The sequence below is a fragment of the Rhipicephalus microplus genome, chromosome 6 (assembly GCF_043290135.1).
Source record: "Rhipicephalus microplus isolate Deutch F79 chromosome 6, USDA_Rmic, whole genome shotgun sequence".
Taxonomy (NCBI): Eukaryota; Metazoa; Arthropoda; class Arachnida; order Ixodida; family Ixodidae; genus Rhipicephalus; species Rhipicephalus microplus.
Genome location: NC_134705.1, coordinates 197560938 through 197584719, shown reverse-complemented (window position 1 = coordinate 197584719; position 23782 = coordinate 197560938). Strand labels below are relative to the sequence as shown.

General features: G+C 50.4%; 1 protein-coding gene across 2 annotated transcripts in view; it reads right to left on the bottom strand.

Moving 5' to 3' along the window:
* LOC119168211 (uncharacterized) overlaps positions 1 to 23782 on the bottom strand; it is a 500388-nt gene that overhangs the window by 454625 nt on the left and 21981 nt on the right. Inside the window, exon 1 of one of the 2 annotated variants that reach the window (XM_075867475.1) lies at positions 12584 to 13362. The exons of the other annotated variant lie outside the window; for it this stretch is intronic. The gene's annotated coding sequence lies outside the window, so the exon portion shown is untranslated. Of the gene's footprint in view, positions 1 to 12583; positions 13363 to 23782 lie in introns of those variants that run through there. 2 annotated transcript variants of the gene reach the window in all.

Sequence of the window (23782 nt, the reverse complement as noted above, 5' to 3'; positions counted from 1 at the left end):
CTGTAGAGCTCGGGACAACGAGGGAGTCAGTAAAAAATTTCTCTATGCCCTCACTGTAACACATTGGAAAAAAAAAAAAAGGGTACACATAAACTAGGTAAAGGGTAAACAAAAAAATCAAACAAACCTTCCGCGTCTTTTGACGAGTCAAAACGCTCGACTTAGGGCGTCTGCATTTGTATGAAGGCCACCTCTCTTGTAGCGCACCTCGAAATTGTGCTGCTGCAGTGCTATGCTCCATCTGAGCAAACGACCATTCTTAGGTGACATTTGGCGTAACCAGGTTAGTGGAGAGTGATCAGTTTCTATAATAAACTTAGAGCCAGCAACATAGCAGCCTAGTTTTTGTACGGCCCAAACAATGCAAGCACATTCTTTTTCCGAAGTGCTATAAGCCTCTTCCCTGCTGCTCAATTTGCGACTCAAATACAAAACCGGCCGCTCCTCTCCACTCTGGTCCGTCTGACATAGCACTGCTCCTAAACCGCGTTCGCTTGCATCACACTGAATAGTGAAAGGTTTTGCAAAATCCGGTGCCCTCAAGACGGGTTTCTCACTCAATGCGTGCTTCAGCTTCTGAAAAGCGTCTTCCTTTTTAGAGTCCCATTGAATGTTCACAGGTTCGGTCTTGCGTAAACTATCTGTCAAAGGGCTGGCAATCTCGGAGTAATTCGGGACGTAATGCTGATAGTAACCTGTGAGGCCGAGGAATGCTCTCATCTCGGTCTTAGTGCTGGGACGACGATAACCGACCACCGCGGCTACCTTGAGTTCGGACGGTCGACGACGCCCATTTCCTACAATGTGCCCTAAATAGCTTACTTCAGCACAGCCCAAATGACATTTCTCTCTCTTTACCGTAAGACCTGCATTTTTGATCCGTTCCAAAACCATCCGAAGGTGTTCAACATGGTCTTCCCATTTGTCCGAAAATATCGCCACATCGTCTAGGTAAGGCAGCGCAAATTTCTCGAGCCCGTGGAGAACCTTATCCATCAGGCGGCTGAAACAATACGGCGCGTTCTTGAGCCCAAAGCTCATCATCAAAGGACGAAAAGTGCCCAGGGGTGAGATAAAAGCAGCGTATCGACTCGCGCGCTCTGTCAAAGGGACCTGCCAATACCCCCTGACAAGGTCTAACGTAGAAATGTATTTCGCCTTAGACACTGTCTCTACCCTCTCTTCAATGTTAGGAATAGGGTAAGTCTGGTCGACTGTTACAGAGTTCAGGCGGCGATAGTCCACGCATGGCCTTGGATCACGGCCCGGAATCTCAACCAAAATCAAAGGCGAGGTGAAATCACTGTCTGCTTCGATGATAACACCTAGGTCGATCATGCGGCGAATTTCGGCCTCTAGTATCTCTCTCTGTCTAGGTGACACCCGATACGGCTTACAGCTGATCGGCTTGTTAACCGTCAGCTCAATGTCGTGCTTAATCACATCCGTTTTGCCTGGCTTCTCGGAGAAAACGGTAGCGAATTCCTGTACTAAAAGCTCTAAATCTTCCTCTTGAGCCTTACTTAGGGTGTTCCCTGTGTCTACCCTATCTGACAATGTGCTGCTGACCGTGCCATCGGAAAGACAAAGGATTTCCGCGCCCTCATCCTCAGGAACATTGAGTGCAAGGTTTACTACTGCTTTTCGTCGCATGTAGGGTTTCATTAGGTTACTGTGATACACTTTGGGGCATTTCCGGCCCCACTTTACCTCGTAGTTGGTGTCTGAAAGCACTGACATCACTGTCGCTGGTCCCTCCCATTGTACGTCCAGCTTGTTTTTTCTTGAAGGGCACAACAGCATCACCTCATCGCCCACTCTAAAGACTCGCTTTCGAGCTGACTTATCGTAACGGGCCTTGGAAAGCGCCTGTGCTGCGCGCATGTTGCTCTCCACCACTTCGCGTGTAGTCCCCAGTCGCCCCAATAAATCCAGTACATAGGAAACCACATTAGGGTCCTCCCCATATCCAGTCCATGACTCTCGTATCAAGTGCAGCGGACCTCTCAAGTTCCTGCCGTAGACAAGTTCAGCCGGACTAAAACCCGTACTCTCGTGTGGGGCCGACCTCAGAGAAAACATCGCAGCTGGTATACACCCCTCCCAGTCACTTTTATGCTCAAAGCACAAAGCTCGCAAAACGCGTTTCATGACCGAGTGCATGCGTTCCACAGGGTTCGACTGTGGATGGTGAATAGAGCTATGCGCGATTTTTATCCCGCAGCGTTCTAGGAATGTAGTCGTAAGGCAGCTTGTGAACACACTTCCGTTGTCACACTGTATCTCCGAGGGAAAACCCACCCGAGAAAAAATAGACAACAATGCGTCCACCACGCATACTGAACTCAACTCTTTCAGTGCGATTGCCTCCGGGAACTTGGTGGCAACGCACAGCGCGGTCAGGACGTACCGATATCCTGATTTAGATGGAGGCAGAGGCCCCACGATGTCAATCACGAGCCGACGGAAGGGTTCTGTGACTATTGGCACTAGTTTCATTGGTGCCTTCCATTTGTCTGTTGATTTTCCTATCCGCTGACAGGTGTCGCATTCACGGACAAACATCTCTACATCCTTCCAGCACCCGGGCCAGTAGAACTCCTGAGCCAGCTTAGCTTTCGTTTTCTTTATACCTAAGTGGCCCGCCCAGGCGTTGCTGTGGGCCAGGTCGAGAATGTTCCGCCGGTATTTTAGTGGAACTACCACTTGGTTGTAGACCCGCCCTTTAGCGTTCTCATACCTGCGATGCAACACCTCGTTTTGGGTGTAGAACGAAACGTTCTTCCTAGAGTTACCTTCCTTATGTATGGCATCTAGCAGTATAGAGAGTGCGAGATCCGCCTTTTGATCGACCACTAGCGTTGCACGGTCGGTTCTGGCTAGCTGACACCAACTGGTGGACGCGGGTGTTAACACCGAGCCTGTCACCAAGTCCTCGTTTTCGGGCGTTAGAGATATTTCCTCGCTGTTGTCGACCATAGCCCCAGTTTCCGTCTCGACAACTCGCATGGCAGACTCATTTTCCGTCGCAACTACCTCAGGTTTTCCTACACTGCCCTCGGACGTCTGTTCCCCAGAGGGTGAGCTGCTCAGCTGTTGCGTCAGCTCGCGCGCCTTCGAACGGGTAAGGGCCATGCAAGCTATTTCGGTGGCAAATGATTCTCCACGTGTTTTTAACATTTCCTCAGACTTATTTGAAAATAGGTAAGGGAAGTGCTCCGGAAGGTTGGCTGAAATTGCTGCTTCCGTACACAATTGGCCGAAAGGGCCCTCGATTACAACCCTCGCTATCGGTAGGCAGACGCTTTGCTTTTCTGCCACCTGCCGAATCCAGGCACACTCTCCTATATAGTCTTCGGAAGATACGCAACTTGGATGCGCTACATCCATTGTGGCCGCCGAGTCCCTCAATACCCTACACATTCGGCCGTTCACTGAGAGTGTCCTCATGTAAGGCTTCAACAGCTTTAAGCTATCCTCTGACTCCTGAATTGTGGCAAATGCCATGTGCCTCTTACAGCTCCTGGCCATGTGGCCCTTTTCTCCGCAGCTGTAGCAAACAACTGGCTTCCGCGCTTCTAACGCATGCGCTATGTCACCAGGCGCCTTTGAACCTGATGAAGGTGCCGCCTTAGTCCCCTCACTGTCCTTTCCCTGCTGACTGTCTAATAACTTGGAATTCTCGGGTTTCCAGTTATTTCTTGCAAACCTCTTGCGTCCCTGGTTTCCCGACCAGCTTTCTACCTTTTCATTTTTTTCCGAAGTTCGTGGTGTACTGCGGAGACTACGGCGTGAGCAGTAATCTTCGGCGAGTTCTGCTGCCCTGTTCATGTCTACGTCTTTCATCCTATCCTGCACCCAAAGCCTTACCTCCTCGGGAATTCCCCGGTAAAACTGCTCAAGTACCATCAACTCAATGACCTTGTCATGGTTGCCATAGACTTGCGCGCTTTTGAGCCACTCTTCAAAGTTGGCTCTAATTTGGTAGGCATAGTCTGAATGAGATTCGTTGCCCCTCTTAGAGTGCCTGAACCGCAGGCGGAAAGCCTCTGTCGATAGGCGACATTTTCGTAGCAATGCAGCCTTTACCCTGTCATACACCTCGGAGTCCTCTTTATTCATTCTTGCGATAACATCGGACACTTCGCCTGGTAGTACGCATATCAGTTTTTGTGGCCAAGTCTCCCTACTAAACCCTGCATTTTCGCATGCTCGCTCAAAATGCACGAGGTATAATGCAATGTCGTCACCCGCCTTGAAGGTGTGGATTAGATCCTTTATCTTTGATTCTCCACCCCCTGAATTTCGATTTCCCACGGACATACGAAGCTCCAGTTCTTTCAGACGGATTTCATGTTCTTTATCCTCGCGATCCCTCCTTATTTCCTCCTCTCTCTGTTCACGGGCTAAGCGCTCACGCTCCTCTTTCTTTGCCAAAATGGTTTCTCTGGCCTCAATGGCCTCTTCTAAACTCACTTCCTCTTTTCCCAAGTGCTCCAAAATTTGTTGTTTTCTTTTAACCGAGCCGACCGAAATATTCAGCTCCTGACAAATTTCGAGGAGTTCTTGGACCTTAAACTTCTCCATCTTAGATATGCACACCGTTTCTCTTCTAAGGTAATTTTGCCCACGAGCCACCCAATTCTTGGTCTGCGAATCAAAATTTACCAAAATCACCCTACCACGTTACCGACCATCTGCGCTAACGAGTCTGGCGAAAAGAAGAGCAAACACGCGGCACTCACCACTTCGATGCAGCCGACGCAGGCGAATCCCATAAGCTGCCAGCCACTGTTGCGCCTTTGGGTAGCGTGGTGCGGACTCGGGCCATCCGAGTCCCCGGAGAGGACGAGTAGAGAAGCCGGAGAAGGAGAAAAAAATGTTTATATACAGTATTTACATGGTAGCGTGGTACAACGTGAAAAGAGAATCACCCCCGAGCGCCTCTGCGCTAGCGTTTTTATACATCGTCCGCCTTCCCAAGATCCCTTGCAAAGAAAATTTATGCGCAGGATACTCCAATGAGATCGTCGTCTTCCTCTCCGTCCCCGAAGAGGGAAAGCCAAACACCGCCTCCCTCTGAACCTAGGAAAGGGGGCAAGGCATGCCCAGTTCGCTGTTTGGTGAGGGAGACCCCACGCGCCAGCGTGGCACCACAGTGAGATGACGTTGTCGTGACTGGGGGAATTTGTCGGGCCTTGAGCCATCCAAGGGTCAGGGCGAAGACGGGCCGAGGAGCCGGAGCTGATAACTTGAACGATTTATTTACACTATTTTACATGATGTTGAAGGTAGCGTGTTAAATGGAGTAAGCATCATACTAGATGATGGAAGGAAGCTCTCCCTCCGAGCGTCTTGCGCTCGCGTTTTTATGCCCCCGAAGAGAGAAAGTCACACCGCCTCCTTCCCAACCTGGGAAGGGAGGAGAGGCCCGCCCAGTTCGCTGCCCGGCGAGGGTGTAACACACACAATACACGACACCACTGGCACAGTGCGAGAACGGGGAGTCGGACGCGCCGAGATGACTCCTCGAGGAAACATCGCTCGGGAAAGGCGCCATGGAACGTGAGGAATGTCCCCGAAGATGAATACAAAGCGCTCGGCTCATTGTCCGCTGAATGTTGACGACCCAAGCAATGACCACTCCCTCTAGGCAGCCCAGACAGCGAACAGCCCCCCCCCCCCGGTAATCTGTCGGTCGTGCGTGCCCAAAGGGCTTTTTGGCAAGACGAGCCGACGACTCCAAGGAATTCGCAGTACTACTGCGGTGTTGTTGCCGATTCTGGACGTCTCAGGACGCGCTGCGAAGCCGGAACCATTCCACGCGTCCAAGCGGCGCCCAGACATGGGGGCCGATCACAACAGCTCGTCCGCCGCCGGGAAAAAGGACTCGTAGAGGGGCAGCCCAACGCTGCACCTTGAAGAGGCCTGGCAGCGCAGCAGCTCTGGAACGGCTGCGGCTCAGGTTTTCTCTCTCGCTCAAGTGGGGTCAGCAGGTCCGTAAGTAGTACTCTCCGTCGAAGGGGCCCCCGCAGGTCGAAGGCTGGGACTGACATTAGTGATCAAATCCGCACAGTACCCAAGCAGCGACAAGGCGGTACACCACCCCTCCCGAGATATGCCAGGCTACTGAACTCTTAGCCCGTTGTCGGCATAAAAGCAGCCACACTAGAACGTTGCCTGGAACGTCCCCAAACAAAGCAATATGGCAACGCTCCTAAAGTTTTGAAGAATTTACCTTAAATAAATTGCACTCAAGCCGCAAGTCGCATAGCCTTGAGGCAAATGGCGAGTGAGAAGTGAGAAGGTCGGGAAACTCAACTAACAAATTATATCCCTTTCTCAACGTCTGGCCGTGGCAGGCAGACTAAGTAACAGGTTCACCATGCAGTAAAGGTTAAAAAAAATCCAAAACGAAAAGATACACGGAATGACATAACAAAATAAAAAAACCCGGGCTGTCGTAACTCAATCGGAATGCGCTTGCTCCTTATCACAGGAAGCCTCGGCTGAGAGCATCAGCATTTCCATTATCCCGCCCCTTTTTGTAGCGGATCTCAAAATTATGTTCTTGCAGTGCCAAACTCCATCTCAGTAGGCGGCCATTTTTAGGCGACATATTCCGAAGCCATGACAAGGGACAGTGATCTGTCTCGACAAGAAAGGGCGAGCCGGCCAAGTAGCACCGAAGCTTGTAAATAGCCCACACTAAGCATGCACACTCTTTCTCTGAGGTGCTATAAGCCTCCTCACGTGTGGAAAGCTTACGACTAATGAAAAGCACGGGGTGCTCCTCTCTACTTTCATCTCGCTGACTCAGAACAGCCCCAAGACCCCTTTCACTAGCGTCGCACTGAAGTACAAAAGGTCGGTTATAATCCGGAGCTCGTAAAATCGGTTGAGACGTCAGTGCTGCTTTCAAAGCCTGGAACGAACTTTCCCTTAACTCGTCCCACTGGACTTTAACGGGCTCTCCCTTCCTTAAACTGTCGGTCAGAGGACTGGCGATCTGTGAATATTTGGGGATATAGTGTTGGTAATATCCAGTGAGGCCTAGAAAGGCCCTGATATCAGTTTTAGTGACAGGTCGGGGATAGTTCTCGATGGCGGCAAGTTTTACCTCGTGGGGCCGCCGGCATCCTCGCCCAACAATGTGCCCTAGATACTCTACTTCCGCCTGTCCCAATTGACACTTTTCTGCTTTAACAGTGAGGCCCGCGTTCCTTAAGCGCGTCAAGACGTCCCGCAAGTGGCTCAGGTGTTTTTCCCAGCTGTCCGAAAACACTGCAATATCATCTAGATAAGGAACAGCGTAGTTCTCTGCTCCCGCCAGCACACGATCCATGAGCCGTGAAAAGCAAAAGGGCGCGTTTTTGAGCCCAAAACTCATGACCAGGGGTCGGAAAGTGCCCAAGGGGGAGATAAACGCTGCGTATTTACTGGCTCGTTCGGTCATAGGCACCTGCCAGTAGCCGCGTGTGAGGTCTAGCGTGGAGACGTACTGAGCCCTGCTAACAGTTTCCACTCTCTCCTCTACGTTGGGAATAGGGTACAGCTGGTCTCGCGTGACGGCATTCAGTTTCCGATAATCGATGCAGGGTCTCGGTTCCTTCCCGGGTGCTTCCACCAGTATTAGAGGGGAGGTGTACTCACTCTCCGACGGGACGATGACACCAATTTCCAACATTCTTTGAATCTCGCGTGCGAGAATTTCCCTTTGCCTGGGTGATACGCGATAAGGCCGTGAAAGAATGGGTTCATTAGAAGTTAGTTCAATGTCGTGCTCAACTAAATCGGTTCTTCCTGGCCGGTCGACGAAAGCTCCCTCAAACTCGCGCAGTAGGTTCTCCAGTTCTCTTTTCTGTTCTGCATTCAAATTCGAGTTACTGGTGACCGTGTCTAGCAAGATGTCGAGGGACTGAGAATCAGAAGCCTGCCCGGGAAAAGGAAAATCTGTCTCTAATTCTTCCGGAACGTTAAGCGCGAGTTGAACTACTGCTGACCGCTGGTGGTAAGGTTTCATCAAGTTTGAATGGTAAATCTTTACCTCTTTCCGCCTTCCCGGTAGTTTGACCACATAATTGGTGTCCGACAACTTCTGCATAACCTTCGCAGGGCCCTCCCACTGAACCGCGAGCTTGTTCGCTTTAGATGATGCTAAAAGCATCACCTGATCTCCTTCTGAAAACGAACGTTGACGTGCGTTCTTATCGTACAGACGTTTTGCTTTAAGCTGCGCCATTGTCATGTTCGCCTCAACGAGTTCTCTGCAGGTCTGAAGTCGCCCGAGTAAGCCCAACACATACTCGATCACAGTGGGATCCTCACCCCTCCCTTCCCAAGATTCTCGCAGCATGCGAAGTGGGGTCCTTAGAGATCTCCCATATACTAGCTCAGCGGGACTAAAGCCGGTGGCCTCGTGCGGCACAGACCTCAGGGCAAACATGGTGGCTGGCAAGCATGCTTCCCAATCTTTCCGATTCTCGTAGCACAATGCCCGTAATACCCTTTTGAGAACCGAGTGCCATGCTTCTACTGAATTGCTCTGAGGATGTCTGACGGAACTGTGTATTATCCTAATGCCACACCTCTCCAAGAATGTGGTAGTTAGTGCGCTAGTAAACACACTGCCCTGGTCGCTCTGTAACTCTGACGGGAAGCCTACTCTCGAAAACACTGAAAGCAAAGCATCCACTATTTCTACAGATGACTGCTCCTTCAAGGGAACCGCCTCCGGGAATTTTGTGGCAGGACATATCAAGGTTAAGATGTAGCGGTACCCTGACTTTGTCACAGGCAGGGGGCCCACAACGTCCACGACAAGGCGGCGGAAAGGTTCACTAATGAGTGGCACCAACTTTAAGGGCGCTTTCTGCTGGTCGTGTGCTTTGCCTATTCTTTGGCACACATCGCAGGATTGCACATACCTCTCGGTATCCTTGAAACAATTGGGCCAATAAAACTCCCTAAGTAGACGAGTCTTCGTTTTCTTTTTGCCAAGATGGCCCGACCACCCGCCACCGTGACACAGCTCCAGTACTTTGGCTCGGTATTTCTGTGGAACCACTAATTGATCATAGTGCACCCCCTTCGAGTCTTTGTACTGACGGTACAAAATTCCGGCGCGGCGGTGCAAAAAGACGTTCTTCCGCGCCAACCCCTCCTCCACCCTATCGCTCAACTTTTGCAGCGTTTTATCCTCGGCCTGTTCCGCAGCGATAACCTCCGGGCTTACTTTCGATAGCTCCAAGAACCCGCCCATGCAAGGTAGCACGGAAAGAAGGTTAACTTCCTCGCTGGCCTCACTGGAACTCTTAAAGCTGCTTTCGCCATCGCTCGGGACGTTTTCCTGATTCGCGTCTGCCCTTGTTTCGTCGGGGGCCTGTGCCTCTCTATTTTGGGAACTGCCGAGCTCCTTTGCGATCTCCTTTGCCTTAGACCGCGTTAGAGCATGTACAGTGTGTTCTCCAAAGCTCAGACCTTTCTTTCTTAACAGGTCCTCCGAGTGGTTAGAAAAAAGGTAACCGTACTGCTTCGGCAAACTTTGTGACACGGCAGCCTCTGTTTCCAGTTCTCCGAAGGGACCCTTGATGAGGACTTTGGCCACTGGCAGACACACACTGTCTTCCTGCGCTACCTGTCTGATCCACGCGCAGTCTCCGGTGAACCCATCCGCGGGCACGTAAGATGGGTGTATTACATCCATAGTGGCCGCAGAATCGCGTAGAACCCGGCAATTTTGCCCATTGACAGTCATCTCTCTTAAGTACGGTTCAAGTAACCTCATGTTCTCATCAGTATGGTTAAAAAGGGAGAAAACGAGTTTTTCCTTACGGCAACCCACTGCTAAGTGCCCCGGTTCATTACATCGATAGCACACAATGGGTTTCTTTGCCTCAAATGCTCTGTCGCGATTCTTATCCTGTTCTTTCTCTTTGCCAGCGCGTCCACTCATGGTCGATTCCCCGTGCGTGTCTTTTTCATTCGTCCCTCCTGGTGCAATAGGGGCATAACTGTTGCGCTCAGACTGCTTAGAATTCTCACGGTATGGTTTCTTTGCGGGTTTGTTGCGCTCTCTTATTTCCTCACGCCTCATGGTGTACTCTTCAGCCAGTTCTGCGGTACGCTCCAAATTCTTTTCCCCGGGCTGATCTAATACCCATAAGCGTGCTTCGTCACTTAGAACGTTCAGGAATTGCTCCGTGCAAATCAACTCGACTACCTTGTCATGGTCTCCAAAAGCTCCCTCGCCCTTAAGCCACTCGGTGAGATTGCACCTCAGACTGTATGCAAAATCGGCAAATGATTCACTGCTACGTTTGCTACTATTTCTGAAACGTCGTCGGAAAGCTTCAGCAGACAGCCGATACCTCTTTAGTAGCGCACGCTTTACAATATCGTAGTCATTCGCCTCATCTCGCGGCAAACGAGCCAGTACATCCGCTGCCTCGCATGGAAGCACGGTCAAGAGCATTTGTGCCCATAACTCACGCTCAAACTTGCCTTCGCAACTTCTCTCAAAATTGACCAAAAATAACCCGATATCCTCTCCCATCTTAAAAGGATTCAGGAGGTCTTTTATTTTTGGTGCCTTGCTTACTGGAGCATTGAGTGTTGCGCCTCCTGAGGTAGTTGCCCGAGCTATTTCTAAGTCTAGGCGCTTCTTATCCAGTTCGTGCTTGCGCTCGCGCACGCGTTCCTGCTCTTCTTTATGGCGCTCGCGCTCCTGATCTTCCCTTTTTTTTTTATATCCTCCCACAACTCCACGATCTCCTCGTCATCTCTGCTTGCCTCCATAGCCCTGATGACTTCCGCCTTTTTAAGATGTTTCCCGCAATCAATCCCGAATTCCCCGCATATCACGTCTAGGTCCGATCTGTGCAACTTTCTCCAAGCCATGGCTGCTACTTTTCTGCCGACAAGTTTCTCAAGGGAAAGCGTTGAAGCAAGGTTCCCGTGAACAGGCTTCCAACACTCTTGTTACCAGGAAGAACTAATTTAAGCCTGGCAACTCTCAAGGAGAAAAGGTCGTGCACTCACCAAGCCGGAGTCGAATTCCTGCGCAGATCATCTCACCGCTGCCATCCACTGTCGTGACTGGGGGAATTTGTCGGGCCTTGAGCCATCCAAGGGTCAGGGCGAAGACGGGCCGAGGAGCCGGAGCTGATAACTTGAACGATTTATTTACACTATTTTACATGATGTTGAAGGTAGCGTGTTACATGGAGTAAGCATCATACTAGATGATGGAAGGAAGCTCTCCCTCCGAGCGTCTTGCGCTCGCGTTTTTATGCCCCCGAAGAGAGAAAGTCACACCGCCTCCTTCCCAACCTGGGAAGGGAGGAGAGGCCCGCCCAGTTCGCTGCCCGGCGAGGGTGTAACACACACAATACACGACACCACTGGCACAGTGCGAGAACGGGGAGTCGGACGCGCCGAGATGACTCCTCGAGGAAACATCGCTCGGGAAAGGCGCCATGGAACGTGAGGAATGTCCCCGAAGATGAATACAAAGCGCTCGGCTCATTGTCCGCTGAATGTTGACGACCCAAGCAATGACCACTCCCTCTAGGCAGCCCAGACAGCGAACAGCCCCCCCCCCCCCGGTAATCTGTCGGTCGTGCGTGCCCAAAGGGCTTTTTGGCAAGACGAGCCGACGACTCCAAGGAATTCGCAGTACTACTGCGGTGTTGTTGCCGATTCTGGACGTCTCAGGACGCGCTGCGAAGCCGGAACCATTCCACGCGTCCAAGCGGCGCCCAGACATGGGGGCCGATCACAACAACGTGGAATCCCATGCGCAAAGTCGCTCCCTGATGCAGCCAGGTTGACTCAAGCAAGGCAGAATACCCCGTACAGCTGCTGGGTCGACGCTGCTTCGGAGTGTTGCTCTCGGCGGCTGACAAAAGCTTGGCCAACGACTTTTGTGTCAAGAGGAGCCGGCGACGTGGTTTTTCCCGATTGTCCGCGTCCGTCGCCGTCCCGGTGCAGGGTTGACTCATCAACAGCTGCCAGGTGCCAGCAGGCCGCGAAGACCACGTGGAACTTGGGCGAGGCACAACAATGGGGACAAACGCGTACCCCCACGCCCTCTCTTGATAGCTTGTCTCTCTCTCCCTCTCTCAATCTCTCTACCTTTTTTTTTAACGGCTAAGCTATTTTAGTCTAGGCTTTCATATCCAAGATTTGTGGTAACGCTAGCGGCCATCATAAATAGGTATGCGCCACATAAATCGGGCAAGTTCCACTGCACACAACTTCCCCTAACACCGAGAAGAAAAGCGGCAGTTCGCACAATAAGTCGAGTGTGCGTTAGCTTAGCCACACCACTGTCACGTGATATTCCGCGGTAATTAAATATGGTGACTATACTAGCACCTCAAAGCTTAACAATGAGTGTTAAACAAAGAACAGCGACACAACATATCTGAAAGGCTTCCAAACACATGCATGTGATATCCAGATTAAGGGAAAGCCACCAGCTTCGCTGTTTTACCAGTGTCCTCAAAACGGAGCTGGTTATTACCTTCTTTTATCGCGAATTCTTTTACATCCAAGAGAACTTGAAACGTGGTGCACGTACCGGAGTGACGGTGCGTCCTCAGATATAATTGAAACTCCTCGTAGCAGGCGACAGGATTTCATGAACGATTCACCCTCCGACCACACCGACGTTTTCATACTCCACACGATTCCGCAGACTCACAAGAAACGTATCCAGCGCGGTTCTTCCACGACACCATTTTCACAAACGCGAGCACGCTTGTCTCTTGACGAAAACACATTTTCACCACACAAAGGAAAATAGGGACACGTGCTATGAATATCTGGAATTACTGCACTTTCTCGCACCGTCACCAAACCACCACCAAAGCCTCAGTGCGCCGACATCCAGAGTACATCCTCATTGCGTCGACGAACGCCGAAGACAGGCGAAATGTAGGGCCGCGAACGGCGATGTCCTGAAGAGGATGCAGAACCGGCAGTGCAAGGACGCGGAGAGCAGGGACACGTTCCGAATGACGTCTGCAGAGAACGATGGCCGGCTGTAGAACAAACACGCACGCACGCACAGGCACACAGCTCGGCCCCTGTCCACTTCCCGAACCAAGATCACGGTTCCTCGGCGTCCTCTCTTGTCATCGAGTGGCGACTGGCACGCGGCTGTAAGCCAGAACGGACTGAGGCATGCCAGAGGTAGAAAAATGAATGCACCGCCGCTTTCTGATATCGGTCCACAAACGGTACTCAAGAGTAAGCAAGGCCGTGTCGTCTTACTTGCCCCGTCCTTGTAGAGTGTGCGCTATTGCACTTACGCTGTGCCCCAACAAGCGCGAGCTCCAGACTCGGAAGCAGCACGAGAAGCGTCGACGTTCGCTCACGACGGCGGGCTCAGCGCGAAGTGGCTCAGCGCGCGCCCGGCCGCTGTACGCGTCCTCACATCATCAACCCCCATGCGGAGGGGAGAAAGAGAGGCTGCAAAAGAAGCCAAGCAAAGCGTAACACGAAGACGGCTGCGGGGCGAAGTGGAGAGGAGGATAGGTCCCGTCGGAGAAGGGTCCCATCGCGGGAGGGAGGGAGTGGGCCCGTCGCTTCATTCAGCTGCGTCATTGTCGGCGCAAAGTGCCGTTGTTGTAAATGCGGGCGATCTGCCTGCGTGCGGAAGCGCTCGCCGCTGCTGGAGACGCTCCCTGGATTTCGTGCCGACCGGTTGTGCGCCCGCGCGCTCCGCGCGCTCGCGACCTTCGGCGTCATCGTAGCTCTGGCCGACTGGGCTGGCCCTACGTCACCTCCTGTCGCCGGCTGTCTTCGGTGACAGCGCAGCTCTGACCTACTGGACCTGCTCTACGCCATCTACAGACGCCGACAACATCTCTCGCAAGTGTACCCCGTCCTCGGACTCCAGTGACCGTTCTTCCATCTTTCCTGTCTCTCCTATCCCCTCAGTTTGTTGTTGCTTCTTCTTCCTCTTTCCTATACCTTTACCTCTACCCTTTTATCCCTCCTTACCCCCTTCCCTTTGTGAGCTCTGTGGCGGTGTCGCTCACTGAAGCAGACAATAACGGGGCTCACTTTTCTCTTCCTTTCTCTTAAGAACCACTCCGCTCGCCGCTGCTGGGCTCTTCATAGACGGGCGGAGGTGGCGGACTTGTCCTCTGCGCACGCGATTTGGACCGCTGTTTCTTTCTTCTTCGGTAGTTGCATTCGGAGGAGGAACGCTGAAAGGGAATCCGATTGATATCGCGGACAGCGTTTCCCCGCAGCCATTCTCTGTCGGCGATCGTATGCCGTGAATTCTTCCCGGGAAACGGGCCGCGTGAAAAAAAAAAAGAACTTAAAAAAAACAATAATAAACGCGGGTACTGCGGAAGCAGGTTGAAAGTCGTGCTGCAAACGACTTCGAAGCTGACCCCAATGTATCGGGTTCGACTCGCGGCTACAGTTGTTGATGGCCGGGAGATATTTTTAAGCGTGTCTTTAACGAAATCGATCGACGGTGTCGTGTTTTTCTTCCTTTGAGAGGGAAATGACCCTTAGCGTAAAACTTAAGCACGAAAAGGAATCGGAACAAAGCCGGAAGTTCTAAAATGGAACGTGGAGCCGCAGTGCAGGCCTGCGTTAACGTACCGGAAGTGAACAGTTCTATGGAAATGAAACTATTGCTATGCGTCAGACAATAGAATCAGAAGCCATTGCGCAGGAATGACGCATGTTTACTATGCGAATACCACGAGATTAAGCGATCTGTTACGTACGGCAGTCGAACTTGTTCCATTAGCCCTTTTGCGAATAACTTTCTTTCGAAGCTCTTGGTCCGCCTAAATTCATTTAATTGTGATGCTGCTGGAAGGGTCAAGTGGCCTTATCAAGAATCGTATAAGACTTTTTCTCATGAGATACAAAGGGCTGCCGTATTTTTTTTTTTTTAGCTGAGAGCATTGGTGTTTTTGTTACGAGTTCCCCTACCAAAACATTGCAAGCGAATGAAGTGGCAAAAAAAAATAACCTGGACGTATGTAATAATTGACGTCCCATTGTCATGTGCGAATGTGACGTCACATATTATCGCAATGTGTAACGTCATGATGATGTCCGGATTCCGATGATTCATGGGAGAGTAATGAAATCTATTGAGACCATCAGAGTAATGCATGCCTTTATACTGTGGCTCGCAACGCTCTCAAAGAAGTTTTGTCCACACGATTACATAATTTATTAAATTACCAAGTGCGCCGCAACCTCTCGCCTTCAACTGTTACAGATCAACAGGCTGCGGAACTTTTTTTGCATAAAAATAATAATTAGCTAGTTACATGGGTGTTCGAAACGAGCGAGGGGATGCACAAGGGGAACACTTGCCACGCCGGCGTTGCCCTCCCCCCCACCACGTTTCTTTTTTTTTTTTTACTTCCGCGATGCAACGTACGTGACTTAACGTCCCCAGGACAATATTCCGCTGACGCACATGACTAGTATGACCAACATTCTGAGAGTGAGGAAGGCGACGGAAAGGCAGAAGGCAGAGAGGGTAACCAGCAAAGCTTCCGGCTGGCTACCTTATACGGGGGGATAAGAAAAAGAAGTAGAAAAACGAGAAAAGGAAAGAAAAAATACAAAAAGAGGGGCCGTTAATTCACTGAAACACGTGGTACTGCAGCAGAAGTCAGAGGTGTTCGCTCAAGCCTTCACAGACTTGTGGGCCGTCGAGATGATATGGACGGTGCTGTGGCAGCACTTTCATGGAAAGTGGCCGATCATCCAGTCGTTCCAGTATGTTGGAAAGTGCTCGTCCCTTCATGGCAAAATCGGACCGAAAGTGGTCGCACCGAAAGTGGCCGATGCTTTCTTTGGTCCCGCAAACATCGCATGTCATGCTGCCAGTCATTCGAATGAACTTTATACGTGGCTTCCCGATGGAACATCCTAACTGAAGGCGACAAAGTAGCTTCTCTGTCCAGCCTTCAACATTCTCATAATGATATTTATCTTCGCTATGGGCGAATGTCAGGTCCCCCTCGTAGAATCATCACTTCAATTTTCTTGATCGCTGCTGACCTCCGTTCGCAGGAGATACCTCTCAATGTTTACCACGTCATGCCTGTTGCAACGTGAACTTCCTCTGCTCCTAAACGTAGGTCATTCTAGCGATCCCCTAATCGAAAAACAACGGGCTCTTGATCGCCCGGCAATCGTCACATGAGGTTGCCGACCTCTGACCCATAATTGAACACCGGTGCCGTGATGTGAACCCTGTAAACTACACGCCGAAAGCGGGTCAATGTCTTTCTCGTCGATCAGCTCCACACACTCCACATTAGGGTCAAGGGGCGCGCGAAGTGTTTCGCGTTGTGTCCCATTAGTCACGTGGTTCGCTGATTTCACCGTCAAACCGACGCGCACCGGTGCCACTTTGGTTCAAGGCTTCGAGCTCGCACAACAGCAGCCTATATATGTGGACGGAGACAGTACAATCGGTCGGGTTCCCACGCGGAGTTTGATTCAGGAATGACAGCGGCGCTGTGCTTTAGGTTCTCAAGGTATTGAACCCTCAAGGACTGCTCGGTGTCCACGCAAGTAATTCGAGCGCCACAGCGGGTAGGACACAGTTCAACGGTATGTGGTAGAAGAGATGCGTTGGCTGCAGAGCAAGTTGACGCATCATACCGACGTCGCACGAATAACACTACGGGAAGAAACGATGTGGATAGGAAAGATGCTCGCTTAACATTATTATTGTCATTGTTACTGTCATTGTTATTATTGTTGTCGTTGTTGTTGTCATTATTATCGTTGTTGTTGTTGTCGTCGTTGTCATCGTTATCGTTATCGTTATTGCTGTCGTTGTCGTCGTTATCGTTATCGTCATTGCTGTCGTTGTCGACGTTATCGTTATTGTTTTCATTGTCGTCGTTATCGTAATATCGTTATTGTGTCAATGTCGTCGCTATCGTCATCGTTATTGTTGTCGTTGTCGTCGTTATCGTCATCGTTATCGTTATTGTCGTCGTCGTCGTCGTCGTCGTCGTCGTCGTCGTCGTCGTTGTTGTTGTTGTTGTTGTTGTTGTTGTTGTTGTTGTTGTTGTTGTTGTTGTTGTTTAACGCCCCAAAAACCACCACATTATTATGATAGGCACCGTATAGTGGAGGGCTTCAGAAATTTCGACCATCTGGTGTTCTTACGGGGCACTGACATCGTTCAGTACACGGGTCTCCTCCATTTCACCTCCGTCGAAATGCGACTGCCGTGGCCGTTATTGAACCCGCCGCGCCCTTCGGGTTAGCATTCGAGCACCATAGCCAGTAGTGTTCCACCGAGGCGGAATACTCCCATTACAGAGCGAAGCCTACACCATGTAAGGCAGCGCTTGTATACTGTCCATTTTTACTTAACAAATTGCCGCGCAGGCACAAAGAAGACAAGAAGATTTCACTGGCGCATGCAGTTTCTTTTGCTGTACTTTTCTCGCCTATATCCGCGCTGCGCTTATAGTTCCTTTAGGACACCGCGTGAATTGAAGATGTTACTGGCGAGGAGCCCGCGGTGTCCGTAACGAGAAACGGGTGGTGTTGCAACAAGTGAGTTTGTAGCGCAGCCACGTTACGCTATTTTTACGTCCTAGCACTAGGAACCGTGAAGTCTAGTCGCAGCTGCTCTGTGTCCCCAGTCCAAAAAACGAGTGAGCGCGACGCATTGGGGGAGTGTAGCGTTTCTCGGAAGCATTTTGTTTGCGATTCGCGTCCTCCCATCCCTTCCGGTGGTATCGTACGCGCGGGCGGGTCGCTGCACTTTCGTCAGCCAGCCACGACGCGGTTCAGGCCTCCGTCGACCGCAGAGCTCAGTCGAGGACCCGGAGTACAAATCTAGACGGTGCGACGGCTTCGCGCCTGTCCTCCCCTGTGGTGTGTCGCTCTCGTCAAACTCGTCGCGCGTCGACGGCGTCGTCGCTCATTCTCGGGACTCGCAGCCACCCACTGGAGTGGCGTAATCTTTAAATTCACTTCGTCCACTGTCAGTCAGTCAGTCAGTCAGTCAATGAACTTTATTTACAAAATGTCCTGAGGAGCCGATTCCCCTCAAGGGGGAGGGTCGGCTGCGGGCCGCACCCACGTGGGGACAGGTCGCCCACTGTTCTTCAGAAAGCAGGGCACTTCGCACAATTTTAGAGGTGAAGCTCCTTAGGGTAGGGCAATGTCCACCATCGTTTCTCGTTGACGACGACGCTGTTGACGATGATTGGGAAAATGACGATGACACTGATGATGACGATGATGATCATTATGATGATAATGATGATGTTGTTGTTGATGATTATGATGGTGATGATGATGATGATCACGGACAACGACTGGCTGGTGCAGTATATTACATCTCGATATGTTCTGCGATGCATTTCGCACGACTGGAAACAACTATAGCAACCATTAGGCGAAGGTGCCCAGACCTCGTCTTTGCCTACTTCACGCTAGATGCGATGCCATAAAGTACTAATATTGAAGGCAAAATCAAATGCACAAGTTGACACAGCGTATTATTTAGGACCTATAAACCTTGTATATAAACTTACACCACTTTGTTACTAATTTGCATGCGTGCGTGGTCAATTTCACGGGTGATTTACGGTGACACAGAAAGATCCCGCTGCTTCGCCAACCCATCACCATTCACTTCGTGAATATGTCACGTTTTTTTTAAGGGGAAATCCTCACACTGCCTCATCAAACTCGGTAATCGGTAAGTGGCCATGCACGTGAACTTGGCTAAAGGCAAAAGACCCTTATAATCACATGATGACGTCACCCTATGATGACGTAGTGGCACCCCAGATTACCCGAAATTCATGCCGTCTCCTTGACGTCACAACGTTGCATCAGATCGTGACATTATCACACGACATCATAGCTTTAATGGTCACGGGTGGGCCTATCCCAGAGGCACACGGGGTGCGAAAAGATTCCCGCGCCTCCATTCTCGGAGGATGGGCAAAACTACTAGGTGCCAAAAGATTTCGAGGGTGGGTGTATCGATACGATCTATTGAAAAGACAATCCGAAAAGTTATCACTTTCACTTTTGAGTCATCTTAGGCTTCTCACAAAGAACAGTATTTTTATTCTTTTGTTTTTCTTTCTTTTTTTTTATTTGCTAAAACATACGTTGAAGAGTAGCTGCACGTGTTGTGTCAACGACGCACATAGACGAGTTGGGGTGCCCTCATCTACAGCATTAAATTGCACATAACCCAGGATTTTTACTTTTAAAACTGTCGACAAAATACATGCGCATGGTTCCCTTTAGTTGTGTCTGCACGTGCGTGGAAGGGGGTGGGTGTAGCACGGTTCCTTTTATGGTTTTATTATACAGTGGATAAGCAAAGATCCGCTGCAGCAGGCGCCTGCCGGCAGCATAGTGCGGCGGACGTCATTTCACCACCGTGTCGTCCAGGAGCATAGAACTATAATTACCACATATATGTCTTATACGATTCTGTTGCTGCTTAAAAGTCTCCGAAGCAGGTATGGTTACGATGTAATGATTTTTTTTCATATTGTGTGAGAACGACAGGTCAACACGAATGCGTTCTCAACATTGTCAGCGTGTGTGCGCGTTTGGTTGCATCGTTATCTGTATTGATGAAGATATATACAAAACAAAGCTACACGCGGAGGTTAACCACACTATCCGCGTGCAGTGCGCAGCTCGTCAACGGGTAACGAAACTCACGATTTCCACAGCAACAGATGCACACTTATGGGCTCCGGAACGTTGCCTGTCCTCTCTTCGTCGCGATCCTTGTTGCCTCATCTACAACAATGCACGTCTTCTCGTGGTCGCCACCCATCCTGTCTCGTCTACAAGCTGTGCAGATCAACGTGCGCGTCGAAGCACGAGCGTCAGTCCACATATCCCCACGCTGAGTTTCCTTTTTAGGTCTCGCGTTGCCTGTGGAAGGCGCAACGCGAGATCGGCTGTGTTGCGGCGCCTGCGGCGAAGCGTTGTCGACCTTGATGCACAAGCGCGTGCTTCTGAGAATCCTCTTTCAGGGTACGGGATCGTCGGCCATATACGAAATGACATTTACAAGCTTTCTAAGCTCTTTGAGCACAGAAAAAAAAAAAGGCTGTTTTACACAAGTCAAGGCAGGAGCATTTCACAGTGGTGGCATGAGGGGCATGTTGACGAAGACCCCTTAATAGAGGTCCAGATTCCAAGAGACTCTATTGAGCGTGTATAAACTCCTTGGAGGTCACTGTTTGACCCCACAGTTCTATGGACCTCGTCTTTCTCACGAGCAATGTTTGACCTTCACTGTGAATTCTGAAGCGGCATGGGCCGGATTGTGTAGCAAGAGGACGACGACGACAACAACAACAACAAGACATCGGCAGTGACAAAGGCAGCAAGAAATACAAAAATAAATAAACAACCGCTTGAAACGCAGAGGCAGGCCCTTAGTGCACTTCGCGGTTATTTCACGACAAGTGGTCTGATGAATCGACCTTGAGCGGCCCTTCAATTCTGAGCATTGAGATAGCTTAGGCACCCTCTTTGGGTACACTCCTATTTTATGAAAGTTGTGTAGGATACACATTGTAGGAATATGGATGACCGTCCCAAACAACCAGTAAGTGTAGATAACGATTTTGGCTGTAGTGTTGTATTGTTTTTTGTCTAGGCCATCGCCAACTATTTCGAATAACGTTTCCGTACATCGAAGTGACTGCAAACATTTGGTGAGCCTGTCATATTTATAGCATGCGTTCATTCAAGTTGTATTGACCAACTCACTGGATCCCTTAAGCATTATCCTAAGTTGGTTGGTTGGTTGATTGACCCTTTTAACCTGGCGCAATCCACCATGGGGGATCGGCCATTGCCTTGCTGTATACAAGGATTTATTTATATTGTCATAATATTTAGCAATATATGCCTTTTTAAATAACCCATTAGTATAATTCATGAGAATAAATTCAAGAAAGATCAAATGAAGACTGGAAGTTTTGAAGAATATGCTAATAGGGGACGAAACCTGTCTACCTCTCCTTCTCAGCCAATGTATTGATTTGTCTTTCAACCCTCTCGGAGAGGGCTCTGTCCTCATTTGTTTTGCATTGCCTGAAAGATCGGAGGCACCGCAAACTTTCTGCGCGTCAGCTGCTTTCGCACAGCATCCGTGATCTACATACCTTTGACCAAGTGGCGATGCTATTTGATGGCGTCTCGCCATGTGGCGCCAAAGTTATATCATGATGGCGATATGTGACGTTCCAATGACCTGATATGGTTAATGTCATGACGTGGTGATTGTTTTGCATCGCTCCTGTGAACACCAACGGCGAATGTTTACGCTCGATGAGGTGCCTAAGACTTCCGCCTTAGAAGGTCGACGCCCTTGTTCGCGGGTCTGACTTGACTGCTCGCGCCTACGCAGAGGCGTTGCATTCAGTTTGTTCGGCATAGCGTAACTAGAATCTTCGCAAAATAACAACGAAGACGCGAGAACAGTCAATGAACGTGGCTGACGCGTCCTATGCACGCGCTTCGAGGCAACGCGCTCCGTTTCCACCACTCGCACGAGACGGCCGGAACGAGAAGTCGTTTTAAAGGGCGTGACACCGCGCCATCGTCAACACACCGCCGCGCAGAGCAGACAATGCGCCGGGTCGGCCGGCCCCAGAGAACGCACGTCGTTCCGCTGAGGTCGAGATACGCCACAGGCCACAGCCGAGACAGACCATTAGTGGGCGCAAACGCCTCACGAATCGGGTCCTTTTCCAGCGACGTCGTCGCCGTCAAATAGTGGCGGAGGCTCCATTGCGAATCTCCTTCCGCGTCGAGACGGAAGAGAAAAGGAAGAAAGGTCTTGCCGATCTGGTTGCACTACGAGATGAAGGTCTGATGGTGTCCCACGAAGACCTCAGGGTCACGCACCGTAAGGTGGTCGAATGTCACGCTTCTGGCCTCCAAGATGGGCTCGCTTACAGCTGCGTTGTTTAGAAACAAAGCAGAGACACTGCTCATGCACGCGACCTAGAACTGACTCGATAGCGCAGCCACGATCTGAGGCATGAAGACTCTGCCAATCGAGTGATGCGTGGGGTTTAACGTCCCAAAACAACCATATGATTATGAGAGATGCCGTAGTGGAGGGCTCCGGAAATTTCGACCACCTGGGGTTCTTTAATGTGCACCCAAATCTGAGCACACGGGCCTCCAACATTTCCGCCTCCATCGGAAAAGCAGCCGTCACAGCCGGGATTCGATCCCGCGACCTGCGGGTTAGCAGCCGAGTAGCTTAGCCACTAGACCACCACGGCGGGGCTGCAAATCGAGTAAGAATTGTTGCTAGGTGATTTGGTTCACGTCAAAACAAAACAAAAGTACAAGGGTTACATATTAGCATTGGCACAAACGAAGAAACAAAGACTCGAGAAAGAACTGGGACGAAGCAGCGAAAAAAAAATGGAGGTATAGTGCTCGGCCAGGCTCCTCCCCGCTACTTCTTTCTCGAGATTCTGTTGTTTATTCGTTTTGGCTAATACGTACGTTTCGCCATATATCAATTGGTCTACCATTATTCGTGGGACACGTAATTGTTTGTTTGTTTCCATTCCCTGTGTCTATATGAGTCACAAATTTGAACTTTCCGACACCTTTTACTTGGTTACCGAGCCTCGGTAAAATAAATGTCAAGAAAAGTTTTCTTGACTTTTCTTTTATTGTGTCACAGCTTGAGGTGGAGATGTTAGTTTCCTTGCCTATTCTTGTTCTGCATTGACTTTTAATGTCCGCTTGGTTTTATTTAAAACGCAAGCGGTAGTCGGGCTGGTTTTTGATTAAATGTCCAATCTGCATGTGCCGACAGTGTTGTGTTGTGTAGTGTTGAGAGCAAGGAGGTTCGGAAAAATTCCTTGGTTGAGACATGAAAATAACAGATGTGGAGCGGCTCTTCTGCGTTTAACTTCTCCGTGGTAGCTGTATTTTCTGTGAGATGCAGCTCTACGCAGCCGTCAATGAATCTCCAGAAAAAAAAAGGCATATTTTTCAAGTTGCGTGCACCGTGTGCCGGCTCCTTTGGGCTGACATTCCCAAGAGTTCACCTACTGGTTTATTACATGGCTAACTGCTGGGGACACGTTCAACAAGCTGTAATCATGTCGCAGTCGGAACTTCGCTTTACCGAGTTCCTATTGCAAAGTACGCAAGGAGGTCTTTACTACGTCGACTGCGGCACACGCTTAAAAAAAGCGAACTTCTCGGCACCGGCTGCTGCTATAGGACCAAGGTATCCGTACCTGTCTACATCGGTTGGACACAAAACATCCGCGAATAAAGCAAAGACGCGACAGCGGGAGCCTCTCGGTTTGAATACCAAGAATCGCCCTTGCGATGCCACTGAATCAACACCCCGCGACATCGTTGCATCGGCGCTGACAAAGGCACCAAAGGAAGCCGGTGCTCCACGGGCGCCATAGATGGAAGAGATAAGGGAATCTGCACAGAGAAAACGCGGTGCCGCTCTTTTCAGAACAGATGACCTCGACATGACCCCTGGCCGCATTGCGTTCATCATTTATGCATACACCCCCTCCCTCCCTCCCTCCCTCCCTCCCTCCTTCTCTTCGTATCACCGCCAACCCTGGTCCTACGGGCACGGCGTCAGCTAGGAGAAAGACAGGCGCGTAGATGGGTGAAAAGAGAGTATGCGCAGTAAAGCACCGTTCGGACACAAAGAAAGAAAGAAAGAAAGAAAGAAAGAAAGAAAGAAAGAAAGAAAGAAAGA